This window comes from Agelaius tricolor, unplaced genomic scaffold, assembly GCF_023055355.1.
Source record: "Agelaius tricolor isolate 1412-34295 unplaced genomic scaffold, bAgeTri1.0.p SCAF_100, whole genome shotgun sequence".
NCBI lineage: Eukaryota > Metazoa > Chordata > Aves > Passeriformes > Icteridae > Agelaius > Agelaius tricolor.
In genome coordinates this window covers 10,750-23,549 of record NW_027269360.1, presented here as the reverse complement: position 1 = coordinate 23,549, position 12,800 = coordinate 10,750, and the positions used below count along the sequence as shown (strand labels likewise).

Genomic DNA, 12,800 nt, shown 5'->3' with positions numbered 1-12,800 from the left:
AAAAATTGGAATTTTTTGGAATTTTTTGGAATTTTTTGGTTTTGGTTTTCCTAAATTGGGATTGGCCTCAAATCCACCCAGAATTCCTAAAAAAATTTGGAATTTTTGGAATTTTTGGGAATTTTTGGGAATTTTTTGGAATTTTTTGGTTTTGGTTTTCCTAAGTTGGGATTGACCTCAAATCCAACCAAAATTCCTAAAAAAATTTGGAATTTTTGAATTTTTTTGGTTTTCCTAAATTGGGATTGACCTTGAATCCAACCAGAATTCCAAAAAAATTTGGAACTTTTTGGTTTGGTTTTGATTTTCCTAAATTGGGATTGACCTCAAATCCACCCAGAATTCCTAAAAAAATTTGGAATTTTTGAATTTTTTGGTTTTGGTTTTCCTAAATTGGGATTGGCCTCAAATCCAAACAGAATTCCTAAAAAAATTTGGAATTTTTGAATTTTTTTGGTTTTCCTAAATTGGGATTGGTGTCGAATCCACCCAGAATTCCTAAAAAAATTTGGAATTTTCAAATTTTTTTGGTTTGGTTTTCCTAAGTTGGGATTGAACTCAATTCCAGCGAGAATTCCCAAAAAAAATTGGAATTTTTGGAATTTTTTTTGTTTTAGTTTTCCTAAGTTGGGATTGGCCTCAAATCCACCCAGAATTCCTAAAAAAATTTGGAATTTTTGAATTTTTTGGTTTGGTTTTCCTAAGTTGGGATTGGCCTCGAATGCACCCAGAATTCCTAAAAAAATTTGGAATTTTTGAATTTTTTTGGTTTTCCTAAATTGGGATTGGCCTCAAATCCACCCAGATTCCTAAAAAAATTTGGAATTCTTTGGAATTTCTTGGAATTTTTTGGAATTTTTTTGTTTTGGTTTGCCTAAATTGGGATTGGCCTCAAATCCAATCAAAATTCCTAAAAAAATTGGGAATTTTTTGGAATTTTTTGGATTTTTTTGGAAATTTTTGGTTTTGGTTTTCCTAAATTGGGATTGGCCTCAAATCCACCCAAAATTCCTAAAAAAATTTGGAATTTTCGAATTTTTTTGGTTTTGGTTTTCCTAAATTGGGATTGGCCTCAATTCCACCCAGAATTCCTAAAAAAATTTGGAATTTTTGAATTTTTTGGTTTTTCTAAATTGGGATTGACCTCGAATCCACCCAAAATTCCTAAAAAAATTTGGATTTTTTGAATTTTTTGGTTTTGGTTTTCCTGAGCTGGGATTGACCTCAAATCAAAACAGAATTCCTAAAAAAATTTGGAATTTTTTGGAATTTTTTGGTTTTTCTAAATTGGGATTGGCCTCAAATCCGACCAGAATTCCTAAAAAAAATTTGGAATTTTAGAATTTTTTTGGTTTGGTTTTCCTAAACTGGGATTGGCCTCAAATCTAAACAGAATTCCAAAGAAAAATTGGAATTGTTTGGGTTTGGTTTGCCTAGGTTGGGATTGGTCTCGAATCTAAACAGAATTCCTAAAAAAAAATTGGAATTTTTTGGTTTTGCTAAGCTGGGATTGACCTCAAATCCACCCAGAATTCCTCAAAAAAAAATATGGAATTTTTTAAAGCCAGAATTGACCTTGGATCTGACCGGAATTCCTAAAAAAAAAGGAATTTTTAAATTTTTTGGTTTTGGTTTTCCTAAGTTGGGATTGGCCTCAAATCCACCCAGAATTCCTAAAAAAATTTGGAATTTTAAAATTTTTTGGTTTTGGTTTTCCTAAATTGGAATTGACCTCAAATGCACCCAGAATTCCTAAAAAAATTGGAATTTTTTGGAATTTTAAAATTTTTTTGGTTTTGTTTTTCCTAAATTGGGATTGAACTCAAATCCACCCAAAATTCCCAAAAAAATTTGGAATTTTTGAATTTTTTTGTTTTTCTAAATTGGGATTGGCCCCAAATCCACCCAAAATTCCTAAAAAAATTTGGAATTTTAAAATTTTTTTGGTTTTGGTTTTCCTAAATTGGGATTGACCTCAAATCCAACCAAAATTCCCCAAAAAATTTGGAATTTTAAAATTTTTTGCTTTGGTTTTCTTAAATTGGGATTGGCCTCAAATGCACCCAGAATTCCTAAAAAATTTTGGAATTTTTTGGAATTTTTTGGAATTTTTTGGAATTTTTTGGAATTTTTTGGTTTTGGTTTTCCTAAAATGGGATTGGCCTCAAATCCACCCAGAATTCCTAAAAAAATTTGGAATTTTGGAATTTTTTTGGTTTTCCTAAATTGGGATTGGCCTCAAATCCACCCAGAATTCCTAAAAAAATTTGGAATTTTTTGGAATTTTTTGGAATTTTTTGGAATTTTTTTGTTTTGGTTTTTCGAAATTGGGATTGGCCTCAAATCCACCCAGAATTCCTAAAAAAAAATTTGGAATTTTTGAATTTTTTTGCTTTGATTTTCCTAAATTGGGATTGGCCTCAAATCCAACCAAAATTCCTAAAAAAATTTGGAATTTTTGAATTTTTTTTGTTTTGGTTTTCCTAAATTGGGATTGGCCTCAAATCCACCCAGAATTCCTAAAAAAATTTGGAATTTTTTGGAATTTTTTGGAATTTTTTTGGAATTTTTTGGAATTTTTTGGAATTTTTTGGAATTTTTTGGAATTTTTTGGAATTTTTTGGTTTTGGTTTTCCTAAGTTGGGATTGACCTCAAATCCACCCAGAATTCCTAAAAAAAATTGGAATTTTTGGAATTTTTTGGAATTTTTTGGAATTTTTTGGTTTTGGTTTTCCTAAGTTGGGATTGACCTCAAATCCACCCAGAATTCCTAAAAAAATTTGGAATTTTTGAATTTTTTGGTTTTCCTAAATTGGGATTGCCCCCAAATCCACAAAAAATTCCTAAAAAAAATTTGGAATTTTCGAATTTTTTTGGTTTTGTTTGACCTCAAATCCACCCAGAATTCCTAAAAAAATTTGGAATTTTTGGAATTTTTTTGGTTTGGTTTTCCTAAAATGGGATTGGCCTCAAATCCACCCAGAATTCCGAAAAAAAATTTGGAATTTTTTGGTTTTGGTTTTCCTAAGTTGGAATTGGCCCCAAATCCACCCAGAATTCCTAAAAAAATTTGGAATTTTTGAATTCTTTTGGTTTTGGTTTTCTAAATTGGGATTGGTCCCAAATCCACCCAGAATTCCTAAAAAAATTTGGAATTTTTAAATTTTTTTTTGTTTGTTTTTCCTAAATTGGGATTGACCTCAAATCCAACCAAAATTCCTAAAAAAAATTTGGAATTTTTTGGTATTTTTTGGTTTTGGTTTTCCTAAACTGGGATTGGCCTCAAAACTGAATGGAATTCCCAAAAGAAACCAAAAAAAAAATTGGAAATTTTTGGAAAACCAAACCAAACCAAATCCAGTTTTTGTTGGAAATTCTAAAATTCCTAAAAAAGCCCCAAAATTGCTCAAAACAGCCCCAAAATTGCCCAAGGGGACTCTCAATGTCCCCAGGGCCACCCCAGATGTCCCCAAGCCCCCCCCACCCCCTTGTCCCCAACCCACCCCAAACCTGGAACCTGTCCCCAACTCTGTCCCCAAAGTCCCCTCCATGTCCCCAAAGTCCCCAAAGTCCCCCCTGTGTCCCCAAAGTCCCCTCCATGTCCCCAAAGTCCCCTCCATGTCCCCAAAGTCCCCTCACGGTCCCCAAAGTCCCCCCTGTGTCCCCAAAGTCCCCTCCATGTCCCCAAAGTCCCCTCACGGTCCCCAAAGTCCCCTCTGTGTCCCCAGATTCCCCTCACGGTCCCCTCCATGTCCCCAAAGTCCCCTCCATGTCCCCAAAGTCCCCTCACAGTCCCCAAAGTCCCCTCTGTGTCCCCAAAGTCCCCTCACGGTCCCCTCCATGTCCCCAAAGTCCCCAACGTCCCCGCCATATCCTCGAAGTCCCCTCACGGTCCCCGCCATGTCCCCAAAGTCCCCTCTGTGTCTCCAAACCCCCCTGTGTCCCCAAAGTCCCCTCACGGTCCCCTCCATGTCGCCTTCATGTCCCCAAAGTCTCCAAAGTCCCCTCACGGTCCCCTCCATGTCCCCAAAGTCCCCTCACGGTCCCCGCCATGTCCCCAAAGTCTCCAAAGTCCCCAAAGTCCCCTCACGGTCTCCTCCATGTCCTCAAAGTCCCCTCACGGTCCCCAGAGCCCCCTCCACGTCCCCAAAGTCCCCCCTGTGTCCCCAAAGTCCCCTCCATGTCCCCAAAGTCCCCTCCATGTCCCCAAACCCCCTCAGTGTCCCCAAAGTCCCCTCACGGTCCCCAAAGTCCCTTCACGGTCCCCGCCATGTCCCCAAAGTCCCCGAAGTCCCCTCACGGTCCCCGCCATGTCCCCAAAGTCCCCTCACGGTCCCCTCCATGTCCCAAAAGCCCCCAAAGTCCCCAAAATTTTCAAAGTCCCCTCACGGTCCCCAAAGTCTCCCAAGTCCCCGCCATGTCCCCAAAGTCCCCTCACGGTGCTCAAAGTTCCCTCACGGTCCCCGCCATGTCCCCAAAGTCCCCTCACGGTCCCCAAAGTCCCCTCACGGTCCCCGCCATGTCCCCAAAGTCCCCAAAGTCCCCGCACGGTCCCCAAAGTCCCCAAAGTCTCCAAAGTTCCCTCACGGTCCCCAGAGTCCCCAAAGTCCCCTCACGGTCCCCTCCACGTCCCCAAAGTCCCCCCTGTGTCCCCAAACCCCCTCTGTGTCCTCAAGGTCCCCTCACGGTCCCTAAAATCCCCTCACGGTCCCCTCCATGTCCTCAAAGTCCCCTCACGGTCCCCAAAGTCCCCTCACGGTCCCCTCACGGTCCCCAAAGTCCCCTCACGGTGCCCGCCATGTCCCCAAAGTCCCCAAAGTTTCCAAAGTCCCCTCACGGTCCCCAAAGTCCCCTCACGGTCCCCAAAGTCCTCTCACGGTCTCCTCCATGTCCCCAAAGTCCCCTCTGTGTCTCCAAACTCCTCTGTGTCCCCAAAGTCCCCTCACGGTCCCCAAAGTCCCCTCACGGTCCCCGCCATGTCCCCAAAGTCCCCAAAGTCCCCAAAGTCTCCCAAGTCCCCGCCATGTCCCCAAAGTCCCCTCACGGTCCCCAAAGTCCCCTCACGGTCTCCTCCATGTCCCCAAAGTCCCCTCTGTGTCTCCAAACTCCTCTGTGCCCCCAGAGTCCCCTCACGGTCCCCAAAGTCCCCAAAGTCCCCTCACGGTGCCCGCCACGTCCCCCAAGTCCCCAAAGTTTCCAAAGTCCCCTCACGGTCCCCGCCATGTCCCCAAAGTCCCCAACGTCCCCGCCATATCCCCGAAGTCCCCTCCCGGTCCCCGCCATGTCCCCAAAGTCCCCAAAGTTTCCAAAGTCCCCTCACGGTCCCCAAAGTCCCCCCACGGTCCCCTCACGGTCCCCGCCATGTCCCCAAAGTCCCCTCACGGTCCCCAAAGTCCCCAAAGTTTCCAAAGTCGCCTCACGGTCTCCAAAGTCCTCTCACGGTCCCCTCCATGTCCCCAAAGTCCCCGCCATGTCCCCAAAGCCCCCAAAGTCTCCGAAGTCCCCTCACGGTCCCCGCCATGTCCCCAAAGTCCCCTCACGGTCCCCTCCATGTCCCCGAAGTCTCTCAAGTCCCCGCCATGTCCCCAAAGTCCCCTCACGGTCCCCGAAGTCCCCTCACGGTCCCCGCCATGTCCCCAAAGTCCCCAAAGTCCCCTCACGGTCCCCAAAGTCCCCTCAGTGTCCCCAAAGTCCCCACACGGTCCCCTCCATGTCCCCAAAGTCTCCAAAGTCCCCAAAGTCTCCCAAGTCCCCAAAGTCTCCGAAGTCCCCTCACGGTCCCCGCCATGTCCCCAAAGTTTCCAAAGTCCCCTCACGGTCCCCAAAGTCCCCTCACGGTCCCCAAAGTCCTCTCACGGTCCCCTCCATGTCCCCAAAGTCTCCCAAGTCCCCGCCATGTCCCCAACGTCCCCCCACGGTCCCCAAAGTCCCTTCACGGTCCCCGCCATGTCCCCAAAGTTTCCAAAGTCCCCGCCATGTCCCAAAAGTCCCCTCACGGTCTCCTCCATGTCCCCAAAGTCCCCTCTGTGTCTCCAAACCCCCCTGTGTCCCCAAAGTCCCCTCACGGTCCCCTCCCAGTTCCCGCCATGTCCCCGCGCCCCCCTCAGGCCGCCCCTCACGTCGCCGCCATTTTGTCCGGCCCCTTCCCGCTCCCCCCCCTTCCACCGGCTCCCCCTCACCCCCAGCTCCCCCCGCGCTGTCCCCGCGGTGTCGCCGCTCCCGTTACCGGCGCTGTCCCCCGCGTTGTCCCCTCGTTGTCCCCTCGCTGTCCCCGCCGCGCCCTCGGGCCGCGCCCGCCGCTGCCACAGGCGGGGCCGTCGCCATGGCGACCCCGCCACTTCCGGTGACGCCGGAAGTGAGTGACGGCAAACCCGGAAGTGAGTGACGGCCAACCCGGAAGTGCCGCGCCACACTCAAGATGGCGGACGGGGCGAGAAGCGGCGCTCCCTGGCGGGCAGAGCGGGAATGACAACGCAAAATTTTGGGGATTTTTTTTGGGTTTTTTGGGGTCGCAAAGTTTGGGATCCACCCTGAGGGATTTGGGGTCTCCACTCCGGTGTGGTTGTGTCCTCCCCAAGGCATTTGAAGGCTCTCAAGAGGGGAAAATTCCTTTAGGGTATGAATGGGAGACACCTGAGCCTCAATTCCCACTCCCAAATCCCTGCAGCCCCCCCCAAGAATGGGAACCTCAAAATCCCAATCCCTGAAACCCCCAAATCCCAACCCCAGACCCCTGAATTCCTCCAAATCCCAAACCCGGGAACCCCCCAACCCCAATCCCCCAAATCCCAGTCCCTGAACCCCAAATCCCAAACCCCAAATTCCACCCCCCAAATCCCAAACCCCAAAATCTCAAACTCTGAACCCCTCAAATCCCAAACCCCTGGATACCCCAAATCCCCCAAATCCCAAATCTCCCAAATCCCTGATTTCTCCCAATACCAAATCCCAAATCCCTGAATTCCCTCAAATCCCAAACCCCAAATCCCAAACCCCAAATCCCAAATGCCTGAAATCCCTTAAATCCCAAACCCCAAATCCCAAATCCCAAACCCCCAAAATCCCAAATCCCTGAATTCCCCCAGATCCCAAACCTCAAACCCCAAATCCCAAACCCCAAATCCCAAACCACTGAATTCCCTCAAATCCCAAATCCCAAACCCCAATCCCAAACCCCAAATCCCAACCCCCTGAATTCCCCCAAATCCCAAACTCCAAATCCCAAACCCCAAATCTCAAACCCCAAATCCTCAATCCCTGAATTCCCTCAAACCCCAAATCCCTGAATTCCCCCAAATCCCAAACCCCAAACCTCAAACCCCAAATCCCTGAATTCCCCCAAATCCCAAACCCCAAACCTCAAACCCCAAATCCCTGAATTCTCTCAAATCCCAAATCCCAAATTCCAAACCCCAAACCCCAAATCCCAAATCCCCAAACCCCAATCCCTGAATTCCCTCAAACCCCAAATCCCAAATCCCTGAATTCCCCCAAATCCCAAATCCCTGAATTCCTTCAAATCCCAAACCCCAAACCCCAAATCCCAAACCACTGAATTCCCTCAAATCCCAAATCCCAAACCCCAAACCCCAAATCCCAAATCCCAAATCCCAATTAATGAACTGGGAGCAAACTGGGAGTGACTGGGGCCAAACTGGGAGGGACTGGGAGGGACTGGGAGAAAACTGGTCCAAACTGGGACAGACTGACGCAAACTGGGAGTGGCTGGGATGGACTGGGGCCAAACTGGGATTGAACTGGGAGGGACTGGGATGGACTGGGACAGAGTGGGATGGACTGGGACAGACTGGGATCAAACTGGGACCAAACTGGTTCCAAAGTGGGAGGGGCTGGGAAGAACTGGGACAAACTGGGATTAAACTGGGAGGGACTGGGATGGACTGGGAGGGACTGGGACAGACTGGGATGGATTGAGACCAAACTGGTCCAAACTGGGAGGGACTGGGACCAAACTGGGACAAATTGGGACCAAACTGATGCAAACTGGGAGGGACTGGGAGTGGCTGGGATGGACTGGGGCCAAACTGGGATTGAACTGGGAGGGACTGGGAACAAACTGGGATTGAACTGGGAGTGGCTGGGATGGACTGGGACAGAGTGGGATGGACTGGGAGCAAACTGGGACAGACTGGGATCAAACTGGGACCAAACTGGTTCCAAAGTGGGAGGGGCTGGGAAGAACTGGGACAAACTGGGATTAAACTGGGAGGGACTGGGATGGACTGGGAGGGACTGGGACAGACTGGGATGGATTGAGACCAAACTGGTCCAAACTGGGAGGGACTGGGACGGACTGGGATGAACTGGGATGGACTGGGAGGGACTGGGAGCAAACTGGGACGAAATTGGGGCCAAACTGGGAGGGACTGGGAGCACCTGGGGCCAAACTGGGAGGGACTGGTTCCAAACTGGTCCAAACTGGGGGCAAACTGGGATCAAGCTGGGAGGGACTGGGATGGACTGGGACCAAACTGGGATTAAACTGGGATGAACTGGGATCAAAGTGGGACGAACTCGGAGGGACTGGGACAGACTGGGAGCGAACTGGGACAGACTGGGATGGACTGGGATGGACTGGGATCAAACTGGGATGAACTGGGATTAAACTGGGAGGGACTGGGACCAAACTGGGACAGACTGGGAGGGACTGGGACAGACTGGGAGCAAACTGGGAGGGACTGGGATGGACTGGGAGGGACTGGGAGTGACTGGGAGGGACTGGGAGCAAACTGGGATGAAACTGGGATGGACTGGGACCAAACTGGGACGAACTGGGAGGGACTGGGACAGACTGGGAGCGAACTGGGACCAACTGGGATAAACTGGGATGGACTGGGATCAAACTGGGACGAAACTGGGGCCAAACTGGGAGGGACTGGTTCCAAACTGGTCCAAACTGGGGGCAAAATGGGATCAAGCTGAGAGGGACTGGGAGCAACTGGGATCAAACTGGGACAGACTGGGATGAACTGGGATGGGCTGGGGCCAAACTGGGACAAACTGGGAGGGACTGGGAGCAAACTGGGACGAACTGGGAGGGACTGGGACAGACTGGGATAAACTGGGAGGGACTGGGAGCAAACTGGGACAAATTGGGACCAAACTGACGCAAACTGGGAGGGACTGGGAGGGGCTGGGATGGACTGGGGCCAAACTGGGACAGACTGGGAGAGACTGGGAAGAACTGGGAGCGAACTGGGAACAACTGGGAACAAACTGGGACCAAACTGGGACCAAACTGGGACAGGCTGGGAGCACCTGGCACCAAACTGGGAGGGACTGGTTCCAAAATGGTCCAAACTGGGGGCAAAATGGGATCAAGCTGGGACAAACTGGGACAAACTGGGACAGACTGGGACAAACTGGGACAAACTGGGAGGGACTGGGATGGACTGGGATCAAACTGGTTCAAACTGGGGTGAAACTGGGGCCAAACTGGGAGGGACTGGGATGGACTGGGACAGAGTGGGAGGGACTGGGAACAAACTGTGACGAAACTGGGGCCAAACTGGGAACCAAACTGGTCCAAACTGGGACCAAACTGGGACAGACTGGGACCAAACTGGGACAGACTGGGACCAAACTGGGGCCAGACTGGGAGGGAGCGGTTCCAAACTGGTCCAAACTGGGGGCAAAATGGGGTCAAACTGGGCCAAACTGGGACAGACTGGGACAAACTGGGATGGGCTGGGATGAAACTGGGACCAAACTGGGGCCAAACTGGGATGGACTGGGAAGAACTGGGAGCAAACTGGGAGCAAGTGGGACAAACTGGGAGGGACTGAGACCAAATTGGGACAGACTGGGAGGGACTAGAACCAAACTGGGACAGACTGGGGCCAAACTGGGATAAACTGGGAGGGACTGGGAGGGACTGGGATGGACTGGGGACAAACTGGGATTAAACTGGGATAAACTGGGAGGGACTGGGAGGGACTGGGCCAAACTGGGATGAACTGGGATTAAACTGGGAGGGACTGGGACCAAACTGGTTCCAAACTGGGAGGGACTGGGACAAAACTGGGACAAACTGGGAGGGACTGGGAGTGGCTGGGATGGGCTGGGGCCAAACTGGGATTGAACTGGGAGGGACTGGGAACAAACTGGGGCCAAACTGGGAGAAATTGGGGGCAAAATGGGATCAAACTGGGACAAACTGGGACAGACTGGGATGGACTGGGATGAACTGGGATGGACTGGGACAGACTGGGATGGACTGGGACAGACTGGGACAGACTGGGATGGACTGGGGCCAAACTGGGATAAACTGGGAGGGGCTGGGATGGACTGGGGCCAAACTGGGACCAAACTGGGAGGGACTGGGAGCAACTGGGATAAACTGGGACAGACTGGGATGAACTGGGATGGACTGGGATGGACTGGGATCAAACTGGGGCCAAACTGGGACCAAACTGGGATTGAACTGGGAGGGACTGGGAGGGACTGGGATGGACTGGGATCAAACTGGGGCCAAACTGGGAGGGACTGGGATCAAACTGGTCCAAACTGGTTCCAAACTGGCCGATCCTTTATTGAGGGGAGGGGAGACACGGGACGGGGTGGGGCCACGCCGATGACGTCACCATGCCCATATATGGAGCAGGGAACCCCCGATGACGTCACCGCTTCCATATTTGGGGCGGGGAACCCCCGGTGACGTCAGCGCCTCCTTCAGCTCCGGATTTTGGGGCCGTTCCGGGCGATTTTGGGGGGGATTGGCCCCAAAATTTTGGGGGATTTCGACTCAATTTGAGGGGGGGACCCCGAAAAATTTTGGGGTGCTCCTATGACGTCATCACCCCAAATTTGGGGGGTTTCGAGCGCCATTTTGGGGGCGAAACCCCCAAATTTGGGCTCCATTTTGGGGCATTTCACCCCCAAATTTCGACGTTTTGAGGGCGGGAGCCCCCAAAATTTTGGGGGTGCCCCGATGACGTCATCACCCGAAATTTGGGGGATTTTGGCACAAATTTGGGGCATTTTGAAGCATTTTTTGGGGCGTTTCACCCCAAAATTTTGGACATTTTGAGGGGGTGACCCCAAAGTTTTGGGGGTGCCCCGATGACGTCATCGCCCCTTGATGACCTCATACAACCCCAAATTTTGGGGGGGGGATTTGGACCAAATTTAGGGGGTGAAATGCCCCAAAATTGAGTCTGAACACCCCAAAATTTTGGGGGTGCCACCCCCAAAATCGTGTTCGACCCCCCCAAATTTGGGGGTGATGACGTCATAGAGGAACCCCCAAAATTTCGGGGGGGGAAACCCCCTCAAAATGCCCAAATTTGGGGGTGTTTCCCCTCCAAATTGAGTCCAAACTCCCCAAAATTGGGGTCAAAAATTCACCAAAATTTGGGGGTGTATGACGTCATTGGGGGTGATGACGTCACCAAAATTTTGGGGGTGCCCCTATGACGTCTCCACCCCCAAATTTGGGGTTTTGGCAGAAATTTGGGGCATTTTAAAGCATTTTTTGGGGCATTTCACCCCAAAATTCTGGACATTTCGAGGGGGTGACCCCCCGAAATTTTGGGGTTCCCCTATGACGTCATCACCCCCAAATGACCTCAGGCACCCCCAAATTTTTAGGGGAGGATTTGAACCAAATTTGGGGGTGAAATGCCCTAAAATTCTGCCTAAACACCCCAAAATTGGGGTCGAAAAATCACCAAAATTTGGGGGTGTATGACGTCATTGCGAGTGATGACATCACCGAAATTTTGGGGTGCTCCTATAACGTCATCACCCCCAAATTCAATGTTTTGGACTCAATTTTGGGCTATTTTGGCTCCGTTTTGGGGGCGTTTCACCACCAAATTTTGCCATTTTTGGGAAGGGACACCCCGAAATCTTTGGTCACAGATTTAGGGGTGACCCCCCAAAATTTAGGGGCGCTCCTATGACGTCATCAGCCCAAATTTGGGGGGTTTTGAGCGCGATTTTGGGGCTGTTTCGGCTCCGTTTTGGGCCATTTCTCCCCCAAATTTTGCCATTTTTTTGGACCCCGACACCCCCAAAATTTTGGGGTTTCCCCCCAAAATTTGGGGGCTCCCCCATGACGTCATCACCCCCAAATTCGATGGTTTGGACGCCATTTTGGGGCTGTTTCAGCTCCATTTTGGGGGCGTTTTTTCCCCAGATTTTGCAATTTTGGGAAGGGACACCCCCAAAATTTTCGGTCACAGATTTTAGGGGTGACCCCCCCCCCAAAAATTTAGGGGCTCCCCCATGACGTCATCACCCCCAAATTCGATGTTTTGGACTCAATTTTGGGCTATTTTGGCTCCGTTTTGCGCCATTTCGCCCCCAAATTTTGCCATTTTTTGGACGCCAACACCCCCAAATTTTGGTCACGGATTCGGGGGTGACCCCAAAAATTTGGGGGCTCCCCCATGACGTCATCACCCTCAAAATTGAATGGTTTGGCCGCAATTTTGGTCCTGTTTAGACTCAATTTTGAGCCGTTTCACCCCCAAATTTTGCCATTTTTTTGGACCCTGACACCCCCCAAATTTTGGGGATGACCCCCCCAAAATTTAGGGGGGCTCCCCCATGACGTCATCACCCCCTGATGGCGATGTCCCCGGGGTGGCTGAGCCAAACATCAAAAACGCTTTTATTGGGCGGCGGGAAGGCCCCGAGATCCCCCTCGGGGTTCGCCCTTTCCCCCCCCAAATTCCGGGGCTCCACCCCCACCCGAGCCCCCCAATTCCCCCCAAAATTCGGGGTCCCCCCGCTCCCTTCGGGGGCCACGGCATTGGGGGCACCCCCGGAGCTG

The 12,800-nt window shown here is 50.1% G+C and overlaps 1 protein-coding gene and 1 long non-coding RNA gene across 4 annotated transcripts in view; both read right to left on the bottom strand.

Annotated features, from left to right (window-relative positions):
• PPP1R16A (protein phosphatase 1 regulatory subunit 16A) overlaps positions 1–6,339 on the bottom strand; it is a 38,614-nt gene extending 32,275 nt beyond the window's left edge. For 2 of the 3 annotated variants that reach the window (XM_071419135.1, XM_071419133.1), the window contains exon 1: positions 6,228–6,339. The gene's annotated coding sequence lies outside the window, so the exon portion shown is untranslated. Of the gene's footprint in view, positions 1–6,180 lie in introns of all 3 variants that reach the window. The other variant, XM_071419134.1, reaches the window with a different exon arrangement.
• Positions 6,340–9,332: 2,993 nt separating this feature from the next.
• On the bottom strand, positions 9,333–10,406 carry LOC139586011 (uncharacterized). The gene is made up of 3 exons (XR_011677428.1): positions 10,353–10,406; positions 10,170–10,279; positions 9,333–9,425 (listed from the first exon to the last, which is right to left on the bottom strand). It is a non-coding gene; the product is annotated as an uncharacterized lncRNA (long non-coding RNA).
• Between the last annotated feature and the right edge of the window lie 2,394 nt (positions 10,407–12,800).